Source organism: Electrona antarctica (assembly GCF_951216825.1).
Source record: "Electrona antarctica genome assembly, chromosome: 21".
NCBI classification, from domain to species: Eukaryota; Metazoa; Chordata; class Actinopteri; order Myctophiformes; family Myctophidae; genus Electrona; species Electrona antarctica.
The window spans coordinates 6,383,191-6,408,837 of record NC_136802.1 but is presented as its reverse complement, the minus strand read 5'-3'; the positions used below and the strand labels follow the sequence as shown (position 1 = coordinate 6,408,837).

The following is a 25,647-nucleotide window of genomic DNA, read 5'->3' as shown; positions in this document are numbered from 1 at the left end:
AGAAAAAGTTGAAAGCAGTACTATTTATTTGAGCGAGTTTTGTGGTAGTAGTATTGATCCATACGCGTCCCAGTCGCCTTCTCCAGGCGGAGTAGCCCTGGTCCAGTGCTTACAGCGAGACTCGCTGCTCCCTCCCTCCTTTTTTCATTGTCTCCCCATCGTCGTCCGATGAGCTATACCGGGAAACCATTGAAGAAGACGATCAACCCGGAATGTTTTGAGGTAATCTTATTGTAGATCCTTCTATAGTGATCAGAAATCATAAGATGATCGCTACAAATAGATGCTTGGATAATTACTACTACTAGTCAGATCATGACGCCAGAATGACTCACCACGATGGCCCCCAGCCATTAGCCAGCACCAAAGGTGCTGGCTAATGGGGGGGTTGGTGCATTGGTGCTGGGTAATGGCTGGAGGGGGGGTTTGGTGTCGATCGGTTGGTCGGTGCAGTACAAATGTATCGTAGCAGGCATGCACGCATGGCAGTACAAGTATTTTATATTGTAGCGTGCCTTATAGGCGATCTGATCTTTAGAGTAATGTTCGCTCCTTTTATTTACTGTCTACAAAGACGGAGAACAAACATGCATCGTTTACTGAAGCAACGCGTGGTTGTTGATGACCTTGCTACAAGGATCGGAGGGGGGACGGGGAGTGAAGCTAACAGTAGCGTATTATATAAGATCTGTATGACGTTTCATTGACGTCTGAGCTTGCATGATAATCGCATTCATTGAATATTGTATACTATCATGATTGTACATTGTTTAGTGTGTCTCCGTGTGATGATGATGATGACGATGATGTCAGATAGCCTACGTCCCCCCCCCCCAACTGGCTATTGGCCGGGCTGACTACAGCTAAATGTTTATTTTTATATATTTAGAACTGGCATCAGATGAGGAGGAGGAGGAGGATGATGATGATGATGAAGACGAAGAGTCAAGACTGCGATGGAGTTCTCCGACACTGAACCGGATGCATTCATTCATTTCAGTTGTTGTTTTTTTTAAATTTAGCCTACACACACACACACCGTCAAGAACAACTGGAATGCAGTGGTTTGGGGACACTGGGGAGTTTGGGGACAACTGTTTTGTATGTAGGCCTATTTATTTTCTGTAATATTTATTATAATTTTATTATGTTAGTAGTCATAAAAAATAAAAGACGCTTTTACAATGAGTTAGACCTGTCATAGCTATTTTGTTCACTATTCTGAGGTTTATGGTTTGACTAAGCGAGTTTCAACTGTGATTTACTCTGTAACGGTAGATGGTAAGAACCCAATTTTTTGTTATAATACAGTATACATTCAAGTCTATATTTTGATACATATCATGGGCACAAAGTCATATCAAAACAATGTCCTTGGATGTGTTTTTTTATCAAAACTGTTTCTTCACAACAGGTTTTTGAGATACATGCATGAATAGACAAGGTACTGGTAAGACTATGTAAACATGGTATATATCAAAATGTGCGTTAGAATGTCTAATTTTACCCCAAAAAATAATTGAGTTTATATGATGTTCCATTTCAGAGCTAGGGGGACTTTTAGCTGGATAGGTCAGATTGATCATGACTGACCATGCTATTTATAGATGGCAAAATATCTACAGTGGTACATGTGAGAAACTTTTTATTTTATTTTAATTGAACTAGACAACTCACCCTTTAAAATGAGATATTGCATGGCTATGTACGCCCAGCAGAAAAAAAGTTATTTAGAAAATAAAACTTCAACCGGGCATAACTTTTTTTGTTGTCCTAGAAACACTACCCAGTGTAAATGCAGGCTCTTTTAAATGGCTTCCAACACAAAAACTAAACATTTTATCAACTCAGTTCATTTTTTTCCTGGAAGCAGACAAGCCAAGCTTTCTCTGAAGGTCTTTCGTTGTCACACATTCACAACAGAGAATTTTCAATAAATCATTCAAAAACGCCATTCTGCCATAGAGAAGTCTAAAAACTATATAGAAATCCATGAAACTCTCAAAGAGTTAAAGTACTAAAAGTAAAAGTACTCATTGTGCAGAATGTGCCATTTCACAAGTTCAAAATGTGTACAAAATCTATTGAAAATAGCAGATCTACAAGCTCACAATGCGTTGCAACGCTGTTATGCGACGCATTGTGAGCTTGTAGAAATGTTTTGTCGGGCCTTGATGCCGTCGTAATGACTGTTTTTACACTTGCTGAAAATAGCCGATCTACAAGCTCACAACGCGTCGCAGCGCGATGCGTTGTGAGAGCTTGTAGATCGGCTATTCTCAGCATGCAACCAAGTGTAAAATGACATACTGGATCTCTTGTCCACTTGTCCCTTCCTAACAGTTTAGTCTTTACATTTAACAGTAACACATGTTGGTGTGGTGGTTTTAAAACTGTAACAGATACAGGGATAAATAATGAACCAGCCCAACCGTAACCCCTGAATAGATAAATAATGAACCAGCCCAACCGTAACCCCTGAATAGCTCGAGGGCAAGAAGTAGGAGGGATGACAGAGAAGTTGAAGAGCGACCATGGCTTTGCTTGCGGACTTTCAGAACATAAATAATGGTCGTCATAATTGGGTCCTTCTCTCTAAGAAACACCAGGAATTCCTTCTACTACAAATGGAATGCTTCCAGGAGGACACCACCCCCTCCCCTCCCTCCCGCCCCCTTTTCCGGTAATTAAAATGGAGGCTTTGCAAGTCGGTTATGTGGAGAGATTTCACCGCCCACTTTAATGAGAGCAATAAATGCCGCCGCTCATTTTGGGGCTGGTTTTATAATACGTTTTATGGCGTAAATTGTGGTGTGAAAAAAGGGTCAGAAATCCAGATGAATGACAGGATGAAGGACAGCTGCCGTCCTTCAGCTACGCCACGCCATTAGCACATTCTGGGCGGGAACGCCTTTTGGTGTTTTAAGCATTGTTATGCTTTAGCCGTTCAAAAATAGCAGATCTACAGCTCATAGCGCGGCGCCGCGCTACGAGCTTGTAGGTCTGCTATTTTTGAAAAATCGTGAAAATGTGACACATCTTTATATTCTTTCAGAGCCAATGTTTTAGCTCAAATCTTTGCTTCTGAGAGGTCCCTGAAAAAACATATTTTCAGATGGGGGTCGGCGGCCAATTTCATATATTTTTGGGGGTCCTTGACATGAAAATGTTTGAATAGGCCTACCACTGACATAGAAACATAGGGTTTTTCAGAAAACTGTCAGAACTTAGAAGACATTTGTAGAATCGTCCACAGGTCTAAATGGGTTAGACGATGCAAATGGCCAACTGTGGCCTGGCCAGTTAATTAGTCAAAGAGAGCCTAATCAGGGTTCCAGAGCTGCGGTCCTCCTCCTCCTCCTCCTCCTCCTCCTCCTCCGGGGGTGACATGCTATGCTAATAGAGGTCCACATGAAGAACATCATGTGAAATGTGCCATGCGTGGAAACTGGAAAGGTAGCAGCGCTCATTGATTTTAGGCTTAAGGAATTAGGTTCAAGTATCCGGGAAGTGGATTTTAGTGTTAGTCTAGTTTTAGTAGACTAAATATCATGAGATTTTAGTCGACTAAATCTACAGTTGATTTAGTAGACTAAACTGTATTTTGGCGGGCCTGGATGCCGTCGTAATGACTGATTTTACACTTGCTGAAAATAGCCGATCTACAAGCTCACAACGCGTCGCGTAAAATGACTACTGGATCTCTTGTCCACTAGTCTCTTCCTAACATTTTAGTCTAGTTTTTACTTGTTGACGAAATTGTCAGTATATTTAGTCTTATAGTTTTAGCCATCATAGCTTAGTTTTCATTTCGCTTTCCTCAGTGAAAAAAGGTAGTCGACGAACATTTTCCGTCATAGCTTTAAGTCGACGAAAACAACACTGGTTCTTAGTACTTTGTCCACCGCGTGGCTGTGTTTGAGAGAGACAGCGGGTACAGGAGCCTCAGACTGCCATGTCCCCTCACACACTGCCATGTCCCCTCGCACACTGCCATGTCCCCTCGCACACTGCCATGTCCCCTCGCACACTGCCATGTCCCCTCGCACACTGCCATGTCCCCTCGCACACTGCCATGTCCCCTCGCACACTGCCATGTCCCCTCGCACACTGCCATGTCCCCTCGCACACTGCCATGTCCCCTCGCGTGTCAGAGTGGCAGTAAGGTCTTGGAGTCAAAAGGGGGCAGTGGTGAGCGCTTGTTGTGTGCCTCATCATGATGTGAGTGTGACACATCATTACATCCTCCACACGCACACACACACGCACGCACGCACGCAGCCCCAAAACACTCCCGAGCTCCAGGAACAGTTTCTCTATACTGTATATGTATATTTATCAAGCATCCACTGCACCCCCTTCTAAAATAAACCAGCTCACATTTCTACAATCTACCCGATAATCAGCATGCTGAAGCACATTCTACACAAGACAGGTTGTCCTGACTGATGATGTGATGGGAATCTTTTTTTTCTTTTTTTTAACGAGTGTGTGTGTGTGTGTGTGTGTGGGGGGGGGGGGGGGTGGGGGGGGGGGTGGTGGTTATTGATTTCCAATGGCACGCTCCTCGCCACCGACTTTGTGGCTGGCTGTCACAATGAGGCCCGGGGTAAGGTGACCACGCTCTCAACGTGATAAACCTGACATGAACGAACAGGTAGGACGTGGTGTCTCTCACACATTTTAACCATTTATTTATGTCCACACAAAGGATATGCAGACAAGGACACAAATATTATACAGTAGGTGCATTAGTTACATCTGCAAAGTCATGGCATGTGTTTTCGTGATACAACAGGCATGTCACTCAGTACTCTATGGGTATAAGTAACAGTACTCAGTACTCTATGGGTATAAGTAACAGTACTCAGTACTCTATGGGTATAAGTAACAGTAGAAGTACTCTATGAGTATAAGTAACAGTACTCAGTACTCTATGGGTATAAGTAACAGTACTCAGTACTCTATGGGTATAAGTAACAGTACTCAGTACTCTATGGGTATAAGTAACAGTACTCAGTACTCTATGGGTATAAGTAACAGTACTCAGTACTCTATGGGTATAAGTAACAGTACTCAGTACTATATGGGTATAAGTAACAGTACTCAGTACTCTATGGGTATAAGTAACAGTACTCAGTACTCTATGGGTATAAGTAACAGTACTCAGTACTCTATGGGTATAAGTAACAGTACTCAGTACTCTATGGGTATAAGTAACAGTACTCAGTACTCTATGGGTATAAGTAACAGTACTCAGTACTCTATGGGTATAAGTAACAGTACTCAGTACTCTATGGGTATAAGTAACAGTACTCAGTACTCTATGTCAAGTCAAGTCAATTTTATTTATATAGCACATTTAAAAACAACAGCAGTTGACCCAAAGTGCTTTCCAGAACAGGTAGACCGTAGTCTATCACAGTGCAATAATAAAACATGTAATACAATCGAAAGAAAACAGGCCAAAACAAACAAAATAACAACAAAACAATGAACAACAATAAACACTAAAACTTCACACTGTATTAAAAGCCAGACTAAAAAGGTGTGTTTTTAGGTTAGATTTAAAAATCTCCAGGGTGGGGCTAACCTTGATGTGGGTTGGAAGATTATTCCAAAGTATGGGACCAGCTACAGAGAATGCCCGATCACCTTTGGTTTTTAGATTTGAAGGGGGGACTGCAAGGAGTTTGAGAGTGGAGGATCTGAGTGTCCTGGTGGTAGGGGGAGCTGTTATTAGTTCAGAGATGTACAATTTACAATTTACAATTTAGGCATTTAGCAGACGCTCTTAATCCAGAGCGATTTACAATAGGCAAGAACAAAAAGCATGGGAATACATCACATATGTAAAAAAAAAAAAATGCATTTATCGCGAAACATGCGTAAGCTAAGACCGTGACTAGAACATATCTATATAATGACACTATACATATAAACTATAACTAGAACATATCTATATAATGACACTATACATATAAACTACACATATATGCTATACTATGCTGTACATATATACTATGAAGTGCTATGACTACATACAATGCACTTATTGTGCTGTCTACATGACATGCTATAAGTCTGTTTCAAATGCTATATAAGTCTAAGAAGTGCTGTCTAAGGGGGTAGGGTAAGTGCTATGGGCCATGATGGAGTCTGAAAAGGTGGGTTTTCAGACTACGGCGGAAGATCGGGAGTGATGCTGCAGTTCTGATTGCAACGGGAAGTGCATTCCACAGTTTTGGGGCCAGAAGGGAGAAGAGTTTGTAGGAAGGGGCAAGGCCGTTTAGGGATTTAAATACAAAGAGGAGTGATTTGAATTGAATGCGGAATTTGACAGGTAACCAGTGTAGTTTTGCCAAAGCAGGGGTGATATGATCTTGTTTTTTCGTTCCGGTTATCAGTCTGGCAGCAGCATTTTGGACCCTCTGTAGGCGGGAGATGGCGGAGTGGGGCAGACCCAAATACAGAGAGTTGCAGTAGTCTAACCGGGAGGTGATAAATGCATGAGTGACTGTGATTAGGTCTGTATGGGTTAAAATGGGTTTCAGTTTGGCTATGGTTCTGAGCTGGTAAAAGCTGCCTTTTACTACATTACTGATTTGTTTATTAAAATTTTGTTCTGTGTCAAAAAAGACTGCCAGGTTTTTAACGGAGCTTTTGGAGTTTGACTGCAGGGGGCCGAGTGAGTGGGATAGACGGGCGGTTGAGGTTTTTGGGCCAAAGATGATTACCTCTGTTTTATTTGTATTTAACTGAAGGAAATTTAGTGCCATCCAGCTTTTGATGTCTTCCAAACAGGTAAGAAGGTTGGTTATGGAGCTGCTACTGTTGTGTGTGGCTGGTATATAAAATTGTGTGTCGTCGGCATAACAGTGATAGGTGATGTTATGTTTTTGGAAAATGGCGCCAAGGGGGAGCATGTACAGGGAGAAAAGCAAAGGCCCTAAAATGGATCCCTGGGGGACACCACATGTGATAGGGGCTGAGGATGAAGAGCAGTCCCCGATCTGCACATTAAAACTCCTGTTTTGCAAGTAGGAGGCAAACCATTTTAAAACTAAGCCTTTAAAACCAACTTCATCCTCTAGGCGTTTTAAAAGGGTGGCGTGATCAATAGTGTCAAAGGCTGCACTGAGGTCCAGGAGAACTAATATTGCACAATATCCCGAGTCGACTGTTAAAAGAAGGTCATTATGTACTTTTAACAGGGCAGTTTCAGTGCTGTGTTTTGTTCTAAAACCTGATTGGGTATAAGTAACAGTACTCAGTACTCTATGGGTATAAGTAACAGTACTCAGTACTCTATGGGTATAAGTAACAGTACTCAGTACTCTATGGGTATAAGTAACAGTACTCAGTACTCTATGGGTATAAGTAACAGTAGAAGTACTCATTAATGGCTCAGTGGTCCAGGCACCTTGGCTGGTAATCCAGTCTGGCAGTGTGCCGCGGGTTCGACTCCCGATCCCGACGGCCTTTTTACTGCATGTCTTCCCCCATCTCTCTCCCCCATTTCCTGTCATCCTACCGTCTGTCCCTCCATAAAATATAAAATAAAGGCGAAAGCCAAAAAAAAAAAAACATTTAAGAAGTACTCAGTACTCTATGGGTATAAGTAACAGTAGAAGTACTCAGTACTCTATGGGTATAAGTAACAGTAGAAGTACTCAGTACTCTATGGGTATAAGTAACAGCGTCTCCGCCATATATGACGGCTGCCAATGACAGCCTTTTTGGGCATCCCAAGTTGTTGGAACCCTCTAACAACAGTCTGTGGGTATAATGCCCTAGGCTGCCAAATATAAAGACAAATAGTCTGCACCTATAGCCCAGCTCTGAGAGAGAGAGACGCGCGCGCGCGCGCACACACACACACACACACACACACACACACACACACACACACACACACACACACACACACACACACACACACACACACACACACACACACACACACACACACACACACACACACACACACACACACACACACACACACACAATGTGTGCATAGGACCCGAAAGTATTGCATGATAACCATTTAAGATCCCCTTGAAGTCAGTGGAATTGCATTGCTAAACGAACAAGTCCAAGTTTATTTCCTGTCAGCTACTGGCCAATACTGCAACACGTATAACAATCTGACACATTTAGAACGTTTATGTTGTTATCTCATCTGCCTGAGGGATAGGGGGGGGGGGGGGGCTGTGACTTTGCCAATAGAGCGTCGCAGTCCCGCCTCCTACCCTGGACCAGGAAATGAAACCCAATGCATTATTCTCATAGACATTTCTTAAAGTATTTATTTAAAGACGGTTACGCCGCGGACAAAGCCAACTCGAGTCGTGACAACTCATGACAACACAAACAATATTTTGGACCAAACAAATAATTAGAAAGAAGAAAAAAACGGCAGGTTAAAACACTTTTTTTGTTGTTTTTCTTCTTTGTAATTATTTGTTTGGTCCAAAATATTGTTTGTGTTGTCATGAGTTGTCACGACTCGAGTTGGCTTTGTCCGCGGCGTAACCGTCTTTAAATAAATACTTTAAGAAATGTCTATGAGAATAATGCATTGGGTTTTATTTCCTGGTCCAGGGTAGGAGGCGGGACTGCGACGCTCTATTGAATTTGTCAAATCTAGGCTCTACTGTTTGGATTTGATTTGATGTTAAGTGAAGGTGGAGGAGAGTACATATATGCCTTTGTTCTGGCCTAGTAGTCAAGCCTGGTCGCCATGCAGCCACGGCGTAAAGGGGAAACAAAACACAGAAGGTTCCCTGTTGGATCCAGAGCTCCACCAGACTTAGTGTCCTAAGTGTCCTAATTGCTCCCGATGAGCAGATTGATGGCTTGGCTATAGGTTTCCTCCACAGTCTGTGTGAATTTAAAGCACTTTGTATACAGCGCTTTGGATAGAAGGCGCTACATGAATACACTATTTATTTACCACAAACCGTACATACATGGGGCGAAGAACAGGTAGCAGAATTGTCTGGAGGGGTTAAGACCTCTCTACTCTAACACAGTTTACGGGACATGCATTTTCTCACAACAACAGACACGACTCTGGACAGCAACGCAGCCGTGCAGAAAGCGAATGAGAAGCATCATGGGGCCGCCCTCCCTCCACAACACCACACGAGAGGTCAGATCCAGTCCTCTCCGCGCCCGATAAACAACCATAAATCAGTCGGCGGAGTTGTCCGCCGAGCAGATCCATCATGGTCCGACCTACAGCGCCTCAACACATGCTCGCCGGCCAGGCCCCTGTTAAGCCATTCTGGGCGGGAACGCCTTTTGGTGTTTTTAAGCATGTTATGCTTTAAGCATGTTATGCTTTAGCTATTGAAAAATAGCAGATCTACAAGCTCATAGCGCGGCACCGAGTGCCGCGCTACGAGCTTGTAGGTCTGCTATTTTTTTTTAAATCGTGGAAAATGTGGCGCAAATCTTTGAATATATATTCTTTCAGAGCAAACGTTTTTAACTCAAATCTTTGCTTCTGGGAGGGTCCCTGGAACAACATATATTCCGATGGGGGTCGGTGGCCAAATACACATAATCTTTGGGGTCCTTGACATTAAATAGTTTGAGAACCACTGACATAGAAACATGGGTTTTTCAAGAAAACTGTCATGATTTAGAAGACATTTTCTAGAATCGGGTCTCGGTCCAAATGGGTTAAGCGTGGCAAGTAGAATAGAGAAAAAAGTCCTTATGCAGATTGATCGGTCCTTCTAAATGAGTAGCGCTGCAGTGGGGTTGTGTTGATCGATTCCATGGATAATTGACTGATTCCTGTGTTGTTAGAAGTGGAGAAACGACTAGACGTCAGAGCTGTGATGTGAGGCAGCCTGCAGGCATCCTGAGCTGCTATAGACAGACATGGGCCTGGTATAGCTGTAGCTATAGACAGACATGGGCCTGGTATAGCTGTAGCTATAGACAGACATGGGCCTGGTATAGCTGTAGCTATAGACAGACATGGGCCTGCAGGCATCCTGTAGCTATAGACAGACATGGGCCTGGTATAGCTGTAGCTATAGACAGACATGGGCCTGGTATAGCTGTAGCTATAGACAGACATGGGCCTGGTATAGCTGTAGCTATAGACAGACATGGGCCTGGTATAGCTGTAGCTATAGACAGACATGGGCCTGGTATAGCTGTAGCTATAGACAGACATGGGCCTGGTATAGCTGTAGCTATAGACAGACATGGGCCTGCAGGCATCCTGAGCTGCTATAGACAGACATGGGCCTGCAGGCATCCTGAGCTGCTATAGACAGACATGGGCCTGCAGGCATCCTGAGCTGCTATAGACAGACATGGGCCTGCAGGCATCCTGAGCTACTATAGACAGACATGGGCCTGCAGGCATCCTGAGCTGCTATAGACAGACATGGGCCTGCAGGCATCCTGAGCTACTATAGACAGACATGGGCCTGCAGGCATCCTGAGCTACTATAGACAGACATGGGCCTGGTATAGCTGTAGCTATAGACAGACATGGGCCTGCAGGCATCCTGAGCTACTATGGACAGACATGGGCCTGCAGGCATCCTGAGCTACAGACAGACATGGGCCTGCAGGCATCCTGAGCTACTACAGACAGACATGGGCCTGCAGGCATCCTGAGCTACTATGGACAGACATGGGCCTGCAGGCATCCTGAGCTACAGACAGACATGGGCCTGCAGGCATCCTGAGCTACTACAGACAGACATGGGCCTGCAGGCATCCTGAGCTGCTATAGACAGACATGGGCCTGCAGGCATCCTGAGCTACTACAGACAGACATGGGCCTGCAGGCATCCTGAGCTGCTATAGACAGACATGGGCCTGCAGGCATCCTGAGCTACAGACAGACATGGGCCTGCAGGCATCCTGAGCTACAGACAGACATGGGCCTGCAGGCATCCTGAGCTACAGACAGACATGGGCCCAGTATAGCCAACAGCATCCTGAGCTATAGACAGACATGGGCCCGGTTTAGCCAACAGCAATGGAAGGAAGCACAAAGATAAGGAAGAAACAAAACAATGTCCTCCTGGCTGGAAAATGCTTGACTCACGAGTACTTAACTCATTTTGGCCTGACGTCGAAATAAAAAAAAAAAAGATTGTGCCGCATTTTTACGATTTTTCAAAAATAGCAGACCTACAAGCTCGTAGCGCGCCACACGCGCTATGAGCTTGTAGATCTGCTATTTTTTAATAGCTAAAGTATAACATAATGCTTAGTTAAAACACCAAAAGGGGTTCCCGTCCAGCCCATTTCGACCGAGACCAATTCTAGAAAATGTCTTATATAAATTCAGTTTTCTGAAAAACCTATGTTTCTATGTCAGTCGTTCTCAAACTATTTCATGTCAAGGAACCCCCAGAATTATATGAAATTGGCTGCCGATACATCTGAAAATATGTTGTTCCAGGGACCCTCCTCCCAGAAGCAAAGATTTGAGTTAAAAACGCTCACTCTGAAACAATATTCAAAGATTTGCACCACATTTCACGATTTTTCAAAAAATAGCAGAACTACAAGTTCATAGCGCGGCACTCGGTGCCACGCTATGAGCTTGTAGATCTGCTATTTTTCTATAGCTAAAGTATAACATAATGCTTTAAAACACCAAAAGGGGTTCCCGCCCAAAATGTGTTAATTACAGCGATTTATATAACACAACCTCTCAAAACACATCCTGAAATTAGACCATTCAACTACAATTAACAAAATTAGCGTTTTGAATAGATTCATCAATGCCCCAATTAAAATCTGCATAATTGCATGGCAGCTTTGTGACATCTCAATATATACAATCAGACCCAAACAGTGCTGTCATTAGCTCACTATTTTGTAACCTACCTGAAAATGTAATTTTCTGTTCATTGCGAACACAGTGAGCATTTACTATGAGACCCAGCAGATCATGTCTGTCTGTCTGTCTGTCTGTCACGCTGTAACACCACCCGCCCGCCACCAGAGGGCACAGCTGTATCTCACACACACACACACACACACACACACACACACACACACACACACACACACACACACACACACACACACACACACACACACACACACACACACACACACACACACACACACACACACACACACACACACACACACACCTTAACTTTAAAAAAAACTTAAAGAAAAAAAATATAACTTAAAAAAACTTAACTAAAAAGAAATCTTAAAAAAATCTTTAAAAAAAAAGAACAAAAAAAAAAACCTTAAAGTACGTAATTTATTCTAATTGTTGTTATTGCAATTTACGAGCTGCGTTCGCTTCCCGCGTTCGCGCGTCTTACTTGTTAAAGAGCTGGAGAGAGACAAGGAGACTCCAGTTATTGAACAGACACTGAGTCTACCAGCAATGATTACTATCAGAATATGGTTATTTAACCTTTTAACACCCTGAGCGGCAAGGACGGAGTTCTCCGCCCTATCAATTAGTAACGCCCAGCACTCAGGACGGAGATTGATCAAAAGGACGGACATTATCGATATCAAAACCGATCGCATCACTCCACAGGCTGGCCCACCGCGGCTGCCCCGTCGCTAGTCGCGTTAAGAATTAATCATACCTCCCGTTGGTGTCGATCGCATCTAGAGTGTTTTGGCTACATCAAGCTATTTCAGCTACATCCGGGATAACATCCGGTCCGTCGCTAAATGTGCTCCAACATCACCAAAAATATCACTTACCCTACCTTTCATGCTAACCCAAACGTTTGAAATAATCGTGATATTGATTTGAAGGCAGATCGCCACAGCCTTAATTTAACTACCCCTTTGGGGTTTAGTGTTCATAAGTTCACAAGCTCGTAGTGCGGCACCGAGTGCCGCACTACGAGCTTGTAGATCTGCTATTTTTTTTTAATTGTGAAAATGTGGTGCAAACCTTTGAATATCTATTATTTTAGAGCGAACATATTTAACTCGAATCTTTGCTTCTGGGGGGGGGGTCCCTGGAACAACATATTTTCAAATGGGGGTCGGCGGCCAATTTTAATTTGTGGGGTCCTTAACATGGAAATGATGGCCATGATGAGTTCAATGGTAGAGAAAGAAAAAAAGGTGGACATTGAGAAGACGCGACAAGGACACTGATGAATGGAATACACTGACTTTTAATTATTCCTGGGGAGAAGAGCACAAGTCCTTGGCTTGTTTACCACTTTGCTAGAAACAACTTATGATTGCTTTGTAATTATATCCTAGATAATGTAAAAATTCCCCCCAAAACACACGCACACACACACACGCACGCACACACACACGCAGACACACTTTTTAGAAGCACGATGCAAAGCGATCAAGCATTCATCATTTAGCCCAAATGTTTTAACTTTTATTAGGGGAGGAGGTGGTGGGGGGGGCTAATGGATTATGGGCAATGAAGCAGCTCCAACAATAACACATAACTCACGCATCAAAGGCACCGATAAGGGACGTCTTGCAGGGACAATCCGTCCTTGTTTCGTCCCTAAAAAATGCAAATGTCACTGACTGACTGACTGAGTCACTGAGCGATGAATTAAACCATTGGTTGGCCTGTTTGTTGGCCTGACAAGGAACTATAGCCAATGACAGATCAATCAAACCTACAGGCTATGGGATGTAGTCTATCCTAATAATAATTTTATTTACGTCACATCATTTGGAGCGACGCCCACCCGGAAGGGTTGACTCCTCCCACTTCTAGACCAGAGCGGCCAATGCGTTCCTTCAGGCTTTCTTTTTTTTGCGCCGACGAAAATGAAAGCCTGGGTACCGAGGCTTTGGTGCCAGTGAACCTACAGGTGGACCTCATCTACCAATGAAAGAATGTTCTGCAGCTGCCTGTGAGCCTGCACAACACATGGACCAGCTCGTTAAGTGTGTTGAGAGATAAAGGTTCCTCTCAAAAGTTAGGTCACAATGGCCTGGGCCGTGGCTCAGCGGTCCAGGCACCTTGGCTGGTAATCCAGTCTGGACGATCCCGACAGCCCTCACTGCATGTCACCCCCCCCCCCCCCCCATCTCTCTCCCCATTTCCTGTCAGCCTACTGTCTGTCCCTCCATAAAAATATATATAAAAATAAAGGCGAAAGCCACAAAAAACATTAGGTCACAAGTTAGGTCACAATTTAGGTGTTGGTAGGTTAGGTGAGAGGACAATATTTGAATGAACAAACACCAACATATTTGGGCACAGAGGAAGGCTCAGGAAGAAAGATGGAATTCAACAAGTCTATAGGGTTGCGTACGAGACCTACTACATACAGTAGAGTGCTACTATTTAGTGTCTACTATAGTAAGCAGTAAAACAAAAAAAAACATTCACAGACCCCCAAATGAATGTACCGGTATATTTGAACACGGACCCCCATCTGAAAACATTTTGTGCCACGAACCCCTATACAAGATGTGTTTTTTAAAATCACATTTTTCTTTTAAATAGCCGATGTGCAGTATGTAGGTTTAAGGTTTTTAAGCATTGTTATACTTTAGCCATTGAAAAATAGCAGATCTACAAGCTCGTAGCGCGGCACCGAGTGCCGCGCTACGAGCTTGTAGGTCTGCTATTTTTGAAAATTCGTGAAAATGTGGCACAAATCTTTGAATATATATTTTCAGATGGGGGTCGGTGGCCAAATACAGATAATCTTGGGGGTCCTTGACATGAAAATGTTTGAGAACGACATAGGATTTTTCAGAAAACTGTCAGGATTTAGAAGGCATTTGTAGAATCGTTCCCAGGCCTAAATGGGTTAAAGTAAATTAACTAATGCAGATGGGAACCCCCCCCCCCCCCCTCCCTCAAGGACTCCACTTTGAGAAGCACTGATCAAACAAATCCAAGCAGGGAGAGGAAGGCAGCAAGGAGGTCACACGCAGGTAAGACCTCACAATCGAGACAGCAGAGAGAAGGAAATAAAGAGATTACGGTGAGATCAATGGGCCCCGGAAAATCAGCCCAAATAAAACCCCAACAAATCCAGGCAGGGAGAAGGGAAGGGAAGAGTCCAAAAACTGCAGAGAATATACTGTAGCGAGCTAAAAAACGAAATAAAAGAAAATTGAAAAGTGTGCTCCTCTGTGCATATACAGTAGGTCTCCGCCAGACCGGGTTGCCTACCCAGGGTTTGCACACTTTGGAAGGCAGTCATAGTCAATTGGAATGGGATCGGAGAAATGTGACCAATAGGCCTACCTACGTCTTGATCACATGACTACAGAGATAATGTGTACCGATTTGTGTTAGGACAAAATCTGTAGGAGTTTTGCAAAAATCTGTATCATGGTAAATGGTAAATGGTGCATTTATATAGCGCCTTTATCCAAGGCCCTTTACATAGATTGTGCATTACATTCACCCATTCACACACACATTCATACACCGATTGCAGCGGAAGCCATGCAAGGCACCAACCAGCATATTGGGAGCAATTTGTGGTTCAGTGTCTTGCCCAAGGACACTTCGACATGTGGACAGGAGGAGGAGCCGGGATTCGAACCGCCGACCCATGGATCATTGGACGACCTGCTCTACTCGGTGGCGCGCTATGAGCTTGTAGATCTGCTATTTTTTAATAGCTAAAGTATAACATAATGCTAACACCAAAAGGGGTTCCCGCCCAAAATGGGTTAAGTAAAAGTATCAATCTCTGCTAAATCCGGTGTATTTTACGCTACATTTTTAATGTAACTATATGTTCATTAATTAATTAATGTTCTGGTTAGGATGCCTCTCGAGCGTCTCCCTAGGGAGGTCCTCGAGGCACGTCCCACTGGGAGGAGACCCCGGGGCAGACCAAGGACCACGTCCCACTGGGAGGAGACCCCGGGGCAGACCAAGGCGCAGTTGGCCTTGGAACGTCTAGGAATCCCCCAGGAGGAAGTCACTAATGTTGCTCTGGAGAGGGAAGACTCTCTGTGTCCCACTGTCCCAGAGACTTGGTGCATTCATAGATAGATAACCAAAATCTATTAAGTAAGTAAAGTTTTCAAATAATAGTGGAGTTAAAGTACAATATTTGCCTCTGAAAAGGAGAGGAGTAGAAGTAAAAGTACTGAAAATTGGAAATACTCCAGTAAAGTAAATTTACCTCAAAATGAAGTACAGTACTTAAGTAAATGTAATGTTACTTTTCACCACTGCTAATTATCCCTCAAACAGAGATACGGTATAATGTTGTGATTTTGTCATTTGGTTGTTCTACTGTGATATAGGCACGTGTACAGTATCGGTTAACTAAAAAACATCGCATGGATGCACCTGGGACGTATCCTCAGTGATGTATCCTGATGTCAACAGGGTTTCGGGTCTTCCAACATCCTACCCCTCACTCAGGCGACTCAGCCGGGGTGATCAAGACCCCACTTACGTCCCAGTAGCTACCCTCAATCAGTCCCACTAGGGCAAAACCAGGGCCATACAATCCGTTGGAGCTACTCCAGAACTACTCTGCCAGGGCTGGGAGGTACACTTCTATTATCATATCTATTATACTATAGATATGACCAGCTCTAAGAAAAAAAAGGAACTGAAAATAAATTGCACTGGTTTGCAGAGACCCTGATGTTACAAATTGTGTTAATACAATGAGGTTCATTTGAAACAACTCAAACTTAGTTCGCTTGGGTACATTAGCTACTTTCAAAGAGCAATTTATAGTGATAATATGGGCATACACCATGACAGTGCAAGATGCACTTTCACAAGATGATGAGTGCTTATTGATAAGATTTGTTTTGATTTGTTGAAACCCGATAATTCAAATTGGTTGCGTTAAAAGTGTTATTGCGAGGAGACTTGGAGAGGGATATATAGGATGAAAGAGGCAGTAGTCAGTAAGGATAGGAGGAAGGAAGTGACAAGTCAAGAGTGTGAGAGAGAGAGAGAGAGACCCATGTGGGACACCCTACGGAGGCGTCGAGGTGTCCCAGCTCAATTAGCTCAGCTCATACAGGCTTTCTGCTGATGGGGGAAATCAGCAACCCCACACTATAGTCCAGGGAGTCTCGCCTTTTAACGCATTGAGGACGGGAACCCCTTTTGGTGTTTTAACTAAGCATTATGTTATACTTTAGCTATTGAAAAATAGCAGATCTACAAGCTTGTGGCGTGCTACGAGCTTGTAGGTCTGCTATTTTTGAAAAATCGTAAAAATACGGCACAAATCTTTGAATATATATTCTTTCAGAGCGAACGTTTTTCTTATTTCGATGTCAGGCCTAAATATTCAGACCCGAGCTCGATTCTACAAAATGTCTTCTAAATCCTTCGTTTCTATGTCAGTGGGTGCTCAACCTTTTTCCATGTCAAGGACCCCCAGAATGATCTGTATTTGACCACGGACCCCCCCCCCCCCCACCCCACCCCATCTGAAAATATGTTGTTCCAGGGACTCCCTGGAAGCAAAGATTTGAGTTAAAAAAAACGAAAAAGAATATATATTCAAAGATGTGCGCCACATTTTTCATGATTTTTCAAAAAATAGCAGATCTAACAAGCTCATAGCGCGGCACCGAGTGCCGCGCTATGAACTTGTTAGATCTGCTATTTTTCAATAGCTAAAGTATAACATAATGCTTTAAAACACCAAAAGGGGGTTCCCGCCCAGAATGGGTTAAAGTGTCTGTGCGTGCATGCATGTGTGGATGTGTGCGCTTGTTGCTTGCGAGTGTGTTTTGCCTCTCAGCTTCTGTCCGTGGCTGATTGACTGGATCCCCACAGCGCTCTGTAACAAGCACCTGGACCGCTCGCAGAAAAAAGCAACACGCTCATATTGATGTCAACAGTCACTATATAAAAGCTACTAAGTAAAAAAAAAAATGCAGACTACTTATTGAGATTGACTTGGATTCATTCGTAGTGTACAAAAATAATAATTGGCAAGTGACCCAACACTTGCCAGAGAAAGACCCATTAAAGTTCAATTCTATTCCCAACAAAAAAGCAAAGCAAAGGAGAACTCTAAATCTTGTTTTCATCGCAACTTTCACTTTGTAGTCAAGTGAGCCTCTTAAAAATGATGGGTTGAACTGCGGACAGCCCCCTAATAAACAAGAACATTGATTAAACCATTTCGGGCGGGAACCCCTTTTGGTGTTTTAAGCATTATGTTGCACTTTAGCTGTTGAAAAATAGCAGATCTTGTATTTTTGAAAAATCGTGAAAATGTGCCTCAAATCTTTGAATATATATTCTTTCAGAGCAAACGTTTTTAACTCAAATCTTTGCTTCTGGGGGGTCCCTGGAACAATGGCAGCCAAATACATATACTTCTGGGAGTCCTTCACATGAAAAAGGTTGAGAACCACTGACATAGAAACATAGGCTTTTCAGAAAACTGTCGTGATTCAATGTTGAAATCAATGTTGAACTCTTTTCTGAAAAACTTTAACCGCGCCGATGTCTAAAGACTGAAGGTACTGTAGGTGGTCTCTCTTTTCAAGATGCAGTGCATAAATCATTGAGATTGCCCCCTCGGACATGTTGCTGGGATGTCCTTAAAAAACAGCCAAGGTCTGTGGAGGTGAGCCGTTGCTATGGAACCGCCTCCCTCCCGACAGTTAGCTGGAGGCTGGAGGACCCTTTTTATACAATGACGTGATGCGCGCTGCACGTGTGTGGCCAAAAGGCAACAAGGAGTGGGAGAGAAGGAAAAAAAGGAATTGCTTAGCCTGCAGAACCCAAGGCCAAAATCTATTTAATCACTGAATAAGGACAGTTCAAGAAGTGGCAATGTACTGTAATATTTCCTGCATAAAGATTCTCGCCTGCTGCCTCTTTTCGGTGACCCACAGCCGGCAGAGATGGCTCAGTTTATGACACCGAATACATTAACCCGTTTTGGGCGGGAACCCCTTTTGGTGTTTTAAGCATTGTGTTATTGAAAAATAGCAGATCTACAAGCTCATAGCGCTACAAGCTTGTAGGTCTGCTATTTTTGAAAAGTCTTGAAAATGTGTCGCAAATCTTTGAATATATATTCTTTCAGAGCAAACGTTTTTAGTCAAGTCTTTGCTTCTGGGGGGGTTCCTGGAACTACATATTTTCAGATGGGGGTCGGCGGCCAATTACATATCATTTTGAGGGTACTTGACATGAAAATGCTTGAGCACCACTGAAAGAAAACTTTAGAAGGCATTTGTAGAATCGTTCTCGGGTCTAAAGGGGTTAACCACTCGAACCCGCCGACCACCGAACTCATCTCATCCCATCCTGCGAAGCTTCCACTGAAAATTAATAACCCTCTCACACACTGTCAAGTCTGCCTCAAAAAACTGTGCTGCTGCAGTGCACCAAGTAACTATAGCTAAAACAAACAAAAAGTAAATACACCGATTACGGCGATGATAACGGACGGGACGGAATGAGAGGATGAAGGGCAGTGATTGGGAGGAGGCTGGCGGGTGGGTGGTGGGAGGGTGGGTTGATGTGTTTTGTTTTCCTCTCTCTGGCAGGGAGGGAGCGGCAGGGGTCCATCTGAGCACGTGCGGGCTCTGCTCGGGGGCAGTGTCGGAGAGCACGTCTGTGCAGAGGTTAAGAAAAGCAATTCATCGGCGGTTGAGATAATCAAAGGAACCTCCCCCTCCAGACAATTTAGTGGTATAGAGGAGGAGCAGCCAGGAGAAAGAGAGGGGAGGCAGGGAGCGAGAGATAGTGAGGGAGAGAAAATACTTGTTTACACTTTACAGAGGCACCGCTGCACCATCAAAAGCATGGGAGGCTGAGCGTTGCCACTGGGCCCTTCCGTTTCAAGAAACACTTCAGATGTTACAACTCTGTGTTTGAGAGTACGTTTACCTCCCGCGGAGAAGGCAAGAATCTTCTTACACGCTAAGCCGCACTTCCCTTTCATCTTAATTCATTCTAGGCGGGAACCCCTTTTGGTGTTTTAACTAAGCATTATGTTATACTTTAGCTATTGAAAAATAGCAGATCTACAAGCTCGTAGCACGCCACCGAGTGGCGCGCTATGAGCTTGTAGGTCTGCTATTTTTGAAAAATCGTAAAAATTGCGGCACAAATCTTTGAATATATATTCTTTCAGAGCGAACGTTTTATTCTTTTCGACGTCGGGCCTAAATGGGTTAAGATTTGGCTAAGGTATCACGGGACGGTCACTGGGTGAAGAAGACGATCTTCTCCCACACAACCCCGTAATCAAAAGAACATCAACTGAGGTGCAGGCACAGTTCAGGAGGCTGACTCAGACAGTATGGGTGGTTGTTAGAGAGAACAGAACTAACACACTGTTGAAACTCTGCCAAGCGTTAGAGTCACTGCTATCACACATCCATGGATTCAGCGGTATGATAAATGCTGAACACAGTTATTTTTTGAGGGCCTATATACAGGTTTTAATGTTTGTTTTTAGTTAAACGAACACTTTGCCGGCCTTGAATTGTTTAATCCAACGATCAGCTCTGCTTAATACGCTAAACCCGAATTGAATTTGACCATGCTATACAGTGTGAAAAATTAAAAATCCTGACATTCAAATTGCATGTGACCAATTTTGTATTTTCATCACGAATCAACTTGTTGCTTTCCTCTGTGTGTTGTAAATCACCCTTTAGCATGTTGAAGTAATTGTGTTACGTGCTACTGACATTTTGGGAGTTAACTTACAACCCATGCTCTGCAGATGCTCTGCTCTGCCCTGCTAATAAAACATTACATTATTTCCTGCTACATCTCTTTGGGATGGACCTGGACTAGGGGTGGGCGATATCGAAAAATATATCACTGTTTTTCAAGCAGTATCACGAATCTTTACGATACATGATCACCATTTTTTTCCCCATGCGGTTTTTAGGGTTATTGTTCAAGTAGAACAGAACAGTTCTACAAAACTATAAATTAAGGTATAGAACTGCATCACGATATGTACGATATCTCTGAATATCATATCACGATACAATATTTATCACCGTATCGCCCACCCCTAACCTGGACTCCTGCATCTTTCAGAGGCGAGTCAAATCTGAAAGCCTTTTTTAAAGGTGTGTGTGATTGAACTGCAAACTAAATACCCTGGTCTGGACCTGAATGGAAACAAGATCGCAAGGACTTTCTTCGGTGATATCCTTTTAGACACATATTCAATTGGGTTTAAATCTTGGCTGGATAAATTTCAGTTGTGTGTCCTCTACCTCCTTGGTATTTAATTCCGTTGTGTGTCCTCTACCTCCTTGGTATTTAATTCCGTTGTGTGTCCTCTACCTCCTTGGTATTTAATTCCGTTGTGTGTCCTCTACCTCCTTGGTATTTAATTCCGTTGTGTGTCCTCTACCTCCTTGGTATTTAATTCCGTTGTGTGTCCTCTACCTCCTTGGTATTTAATCCTCCACTGTAGCCGTGTGACAGCCATATCTAGTAGCATGTTCCGTGCATAGTGTCTGCGTGTCTCGCGGCATAAAAGCTGCCAGACAGGTCAGTGGTGAGTAAGTGGCGGCAATTTCACCAACGTCTTGATTAGATAATTAGCCATCCATATCTTGGCAATATGTTAGAAGAAAGGGAACTGTGTCTCGTTTCTCATTACACTGACGACAGACCCTTTCTCCTGCAGTGGGCTGCCTGGCCTTCCATCTCAACAGAGCCTTTCTCCTGCAGTGGGGCTGCCTGGCCTGCCCTCAACAGAGCCTTTCTCCTGCAGTGGGGCTGCCTGGCCTGCCCTCGACAGAATGGTGTTCAGCACATTGACGACAGAGCCTTTCTCCTGCAGTGGCTGCCTGGCCTGCCCTCAACAGAATGGTGTTCAGCTCTCAGCCACATACTGGATACTTGTTGAGGAAGAAAAGGTGCAACTATACATTACAAGTGGAGTACATGCAAAAGTGGAAGCCATTTTAAAGTAATGGAATACATCACCGTCTGAGGGGCGAGCGTGCGTGAGTGCGTGCGTGAGTGCGTGCGTGCGCACGCGCGTGTGTGCGTGTGTGTGTATTGTTGCTGTTTGCACTACTGTCAGTCTGGCTGTGCAAATATAATCAGAGACACACTACAGTAGTGTCAACATGGTTCTCATTCATTTATACTCAAGCCACAGGCAGGATACAGGCCAGCCTGAAAGAACCTTATATGGATACAGGCTACAGGATACAGGCCAGCCTGAAAGAACCTTATATGGATACAGGCTACAGGATACAGGCTACAGGATACAGGCTACAGGATACAGGCTAGCCTGAAAGAACCCTATATGGATACAGGCTACAGGATACAGGCTACAGGATACAGGCTAGCCTGAAAGAACCCTATATGGATACAGGCTACAGGATACAGGCTACAGGATACAGGCTAGCCTGAAAGAACCCTATATGGATACAGGCTACAGGATACAGGCTACAGGATACAGGCTAGCCTGAAAGAACCCTATATGGATACAGGCTACAGGATACAGGCTACAGGATACAGGCTAGCCTGAAAGAACCCTATATGGATACAGGCTACAGGATACAGGCTACAGGATACAGGCCAGCCTGAAAGAACCTTATATCGATACAGGCTACAGGATACAGGCTACAGGATACAGGCTAGCCTGAAAGAACCCTATATGGATACAGGCTACAGGATACAGGCTAGCCTGAAAGAACCCTATATGGATACAGGCTACAGGATACAGGCTAGCCTGAAAGAACCCTATATGGATACAGGCTACAGGATACAGGCTAGCCTGAAAGAACCCTATATGGATACAGGCTACAGGATACAGGCTACAGGATACAGGCTAGCCTGAAAGAACCCTATATGGATACAGGCTACAGGATACAGGCTACAGGATACAGGCTAGCCTGAAAGAACCCTATATGGATACAGGCTACAGGATACAGGCTACAGGATACAGGCTAGCCTGAAAGAACCCTATATGGATACAGGCTACAGGATACAGGCTAGCCTGAAAGAACCTTATATCGATACAGGCTACAGGATACAGGCTACAGGATACAGGCTACAGGATACAGGCTAGCCTGAAAGAACCCTATATGGATACAGGCTACAGGATACAGGCTACAGGATACAGGCTAGCCTGAAAGAACCCTATATGGATACAGGCTACAGGATACAGGCTACAGGATACAGGCTAGCCTGAAAGAACCCTATATGGATACAGGCTACAGGATACAGGCTAGCCTGAAAGAACCCTATATGGATACAGGCTACAGGATACAGGCTAGCCTGAAAGAACCTTATATCGATACAGGCTACAGGATACAGGCTACAGGATACAGGCTAGCCTGAAAGAACCCTATATGGATACAGGCTACAGGATACAGGCTACAGGATACAGGCCAGCCTGAAAGAACCCTATATGGATACAGGCTACAGGATACAGGCTACAGGATACAGGCCAGCCTGAAAGAACCTTATATGGATACAGGCTACAGGATACAGGCTACAGGATACAGGCTAGCCTGAAAGAACCCTATATGGATACAGGCTACAGGATACAGGCTAGCCTGAAAGAACCTTATATCGATACAGGCTACAGGATACAGGCTACAGGATACAGGCTAGCCTGAAAGAACCCTATATGGATACAGGCTACAGGATACAGGCTACAGGATACAGGCTAGCCTGAAAGAACCCTATATGGATACAGGCTACAGGATACAGGCTACAGGATACAGGCCAGCCTGAAAGAACCCTATATGGATACAGGCTACAGGATACAGGCTACAGGATACAGGCTAGCCTGAAAGAACCCTATATGCTTTGTCTGGGCATAGAGCAAATAGAGTAATCCAAGGATAGAGACCGAAGGAAGTTGCTCAGTGGCGTTTTGAAGCACCCGGAAGACTGCCGGAAGTACAATTATAACTCAATGTCTCAAGTGAGCGGAAGTTAAGCCTGACCTCACATTTGAGGTCCTGGGATGACGCACGTTACGCACATGACGTCACTGAACGTCCGTCCACCTCCATAAACGTGCTGCAGTTCCACTTTCCGCCAGTAGGTAGTTACAGGATATAGCTATGATGATACAAGGTAGTCAAGTTTCCAGGAAAGCTGGAAGTACCCTCACTAAAAACGCCGGGACACGTCCCAAACTCTTCTCCCTTCTGGCCCCAAAACTGTGGAATGCACTCCCCGTTGCAATCAGAACTGCAGCATCACTCCCGATCTTCCGCCGTAGTCTGAAGACCCACCTTTTCAGACTCCATCATGGCCCGTAGCACTTACCCTAGCCCCTTAGATAGCACTTTTTAGACTTAGATAGCACTTGAAACAGACTTATAGCATGTCATGTAGACAGTACAATAATTGCATTGTATGTAGTCATAGCACTTCATAGTACATATGTATAGCATAGTATAGTATATATGTATAGTTAATATGTATAGTGTCATTATATAGATATGTTCTAGTTACGTTCTTAGCTTACGCATGTTTCTTGATAAATGCATTTTATATATGTGATGTATTCCCATACTTTTGTTCTTGCCTAATGTAAGTCACTCTGGATTAAGAGCGTCTGCTAAATGCCTAAATTGTAATTGTAAATTGTAATGTTTATGGCGTCACATAAACTGCTACAACAGTAACATGCACTGTGGCCCTCTGGAGTGAGTGTGGAACTATAGTGGCCCTCGCCATCGTCAAAGTTGCCCACCTCTGCTGTAGAGCCTTCTCAAGGCTGCTGAATGATAAAACCTCCTAACTTCTGAGCTATGGAAGCCAGAGGTATGGCATGTATGCTTGTTGGCCGGAACAAACTCAATGCATGGCTTTTTGAAGGGAGCCGAAGCGAAGCAGAGCATGGCAGGAATTCAAGCCCGGAACTTTAAAAAGTTTAAGGCATGTGCAAAATGTTTCGATGGAACTTTCAGCACCATGGACAGCCACCCTCAGGACGCCTTAACAAAAGGGTGTGTGTGTGTGTCTGTGCGTGCGTGCGTGCGTGCGTGCGTGCGTGCGTGCGTGCGTGCGTGCGTGCGTGCGTGCGTGCGTGCGTGCGTGAAAGAGAGAGGCCTAAATTGTAAATTGTAAGAGAGAGCGAGCGATGACATCAGAAACAGACAGCAAGAGAACCGCAGGGAGGTCTCAGAGATAGAAATACAAATAGTAGAATGGGGTAAAAAGCTAGCGGCATAGAGTTCATCGAGTAATTAAGTGAATGCATCATCTCTTTTCCCTCGTGCAGTTCACTGATCTCCGACACACAGAGCGATCCCCCTCTCTCTCTCACACACGCACACCCACACACAAACTCCTGCAGGCAACACCCAGCTATTCCTCTGTTTCCCCCTGGTCTCTGGGTCTCGGGCTGAATAATGTAGGGGCCTTTTTACCCGACGCTCAAGCATGAGTGGCTAATCTGGCCACAAGGACAGGCTGTGTCAACATTTCCCTTTACTTCTTTATTTATTTATTTCCACCCCCCCCCCCCCCCACCCCCGCCACCCCCCTCCCAATCGCCGTAGGTGCTAGAAAGGGAAAGTGAGGTGACGTGCATGGCTAACTACACGCTGGCCGAGCAGATGACCCGCTTTCTGCAATGTTCACTTTTCTAAACCAAGGTTTTTCTTCACCAGAGGCTGCATTTTGGAGACCCGACTGCACACTAAATTGACACTCATGCATAGTTTTATTATTATACAGTGTGTGACTTATGTATGCTAACT

At 44.2% G+C, this 25,647-nt stretch overlaps 2 protein-coding genes across 2 annotated transcripts in view; both read right to left on the bottom strand.

Moving 5' to 3' along the window:
• Positions 1–25,647, bottom strand: part of dhx15 (DEAH (Asp-Glu-Ala-His) box helicase 15) — a 219,839-nt gene that overhangs the window by 103,636 nt on the left and 90,556 nt on the right. The gene's annotated exons all lie outside the window — the stretch shown is intronic.
• sepsecs (Sep (O-phosphoserine) tRNA:Sec (selenocysteine) tRNA synthase) overlaps positions 15,788–25,647 on the bottom strand; it is a 213,204-nt gene continuing 203,344 nt past the window's right edge. The window contains exon 13 of the transcript XR_013788700.1: positions 15,788–15,797. The gene's annotated coding sequence lies outside the window, so the exon portion shown is untranslated. The remainder of the gene's footprint in view (positions 15,798–25,647) is intronic.